Genomic DNA, 2,432 nt, shown 5'->3' on the forward strand with positions numbered 1-2,432 from the left:
CATGTGAAATGAATATAGATCATGCATTTCTATCTAAGCGTCATATTATTAGAAAAAGACAATTCGATGAAAATAATAATAACCAAGACATAGAAGCATCAGAAGAAATAATCTTTTATAATTAATTATTTTCTAACAATCGTGAATATGGCAATTTCTCCAATTGAATAATAGATTTGAGCAATTAAAAAAGTTTGAAAGTATTTTTGGATTCTTATTTAATTCTGATAAGCTAAAAGCATTGGATGAGGATGAATTGATGAGATGTTGTGTTGATTTTGCTAATACATTTTGTCATAATAACGTGTCAGATGCAGATTTAATTGATTTTGTTTCTAAATTAAAGATGTTGCAAGTGACTTTACCGTATAAATTAATGTTGGCAGTTGAGATTCTTGAATTTGTCAAAATTACAGATTGTTACCCTAATGTTTCAGTTGCATATCGAATTATGTTGACAGTTCATGTGACCCTAACATCTGCAAAAAAAGAGTTTTTCAAAGTTGAAGTTATTGAAGACATACTTGAGGTTATCAATGTCACAGGAAATTCTAAACGAATTGGTCATACTATGTATTGAAAAAGATATACTAGTACGTCTTGATTTAGATACTATTATTAATAATTTTGTGTCGAATAAGTTATTTTGTATGAATTATTTATATTTATCATATACATTTATTAATAATAGTATAACTCGCCCAGTACCCATAAAATTTCACGAGCAGCCAATTGACCCCAAAATTTCATTTATTACATACAATACATGAGGGTTTGTGCTTTTTCAGGGTTTTGATCTTTTCCTTTTGACGTCTGTTCATTAGATCCATTAAATACAAAATCAGAAAATAGTTGTTTCATTGTTTTGTACATTTTAAGATTTTGTTTGAATTTTTTTTATTGAATGTTCATCTTCTTCTATATCAAGGATGAAAAACATTGTAATTTATAAGAGCATCTCGAATGACTTCTTCAAAATGGAGAAAATAGGGATTTTGAGCCAGTTTTGCTACAATTGCTACCCCAAAATGGAGAAAGTATGAGAGAGAAAGGTTCCCTCTCCAAATATAGAGAAACCCCCAAAATTGATTATCAAATGAGAAGACCAATAAGAGCATCTTCAACAGTTTCTCCAAAATGGAGAAAATGAGAACTTTGAGCCAATATTTTCCTACAACAGCTTCCCAAAATGGAGAAAGTACTAGTGAGAAGAGTTTCTCCAAATATGGAGAAAACCCCAAAAATGATTTAACCGATAAGAAACTTTGAAAATAAATTTTTAGATAGAGAAGTAATGTTTTAATATTATAATCAATGTCGATACCTCCGAAACGAAGAATCTGTTGGAGATAAGTATAATTATTTCAGAAATTTTGACTTTTGATTCTCCATTTTGAATAAATTTTGGAAAATCTAATGAAGATGTTCTAATAAACTTTGAAAATAAATTTTTATAGAGAGAAATAAAATTTTAATAGATGAATAAAATATTTTAATATTTTTAGAAGGGTGCTAGCATAGTATGGCAGGATGTCTTAATTTTAATGTTTCATTTTATTTTTTATCCATGTCGATATAATACGGTTTCTTGTGATTTTGAGAAATGGATAATGTTTTTATTTTTGAATAAAATATAAATGTAAAGATTTCATAAAAACTTGAAAATATATATATATATCGATGTTATTATCAAATTTACTATTTAAAGTTCTCGTTTTTTGTGTAATTTTTTTAATTCGATATTTTATTAATAATTTAACTTTTAGATTTAATAATGAAGTAACTTATTTATCATTTAATACTATATTTTTTTATCAAGATAATAATTAAGTATTTTGTTATAACTAATGATTATCCTAATTATATTTAAGATTTTTATATTCAAAATGAGATGATTCTCCCGTATTTAATTATATTTATCTATAGTTGGTTATACGAATTCAAAAATGAAACTTTAATAAGTCATACTTAGTCACAGTTTACTTGTTATCTTAAATTTTAAGTAATATACATAAATAAACAATACTTTATGCATAAAAATGGTCTTTAAGATTTTTTTGTCAAATGATTTATAATACAACATAGATAATCAATGTTGATTTCTCCAAAATAAAAAATATGTTAGGGATGAATGTAATTTTCTTTAAAGATTTTGACTTTTGATTGTATATTTTGAAGTTCAAAATGAAATRTTTATCTCGTATTTGATTATGTTTATTTATAGATGGTCATACGAATTTAAAAATAAAACTTTAATAAATTATACTTACACACAATTTATTTGTGAACTTGAATTTTAATGTTGTGTTAGTTAGAGAAAAGCGCACATACACACACAGAGGGTCTCCAATTTTGTGTTCCCATTACTTTTGGCATAAAGTTGCATGTATGCTTTTGAAGTGGATTACAAATGGATTCTTCTGAATTATATT

This window comes from Cynara cardunculus, unplaced genomic scaffold (assembly GCF_001531365.2).
Source record: "Cynara cardunculus var. scolymus isolate 2C unplaced genomic scaffold, CcrdV1 Un_Scaffold_1095, whole genome shotgun sequence".
NCBI classification, from domain to species: Eukaryota; Viridiplantae; Streptophyta; class Magnoliopsida; order Asterales; family Asteraceae; genus Cynara; species Cynara cardunculus.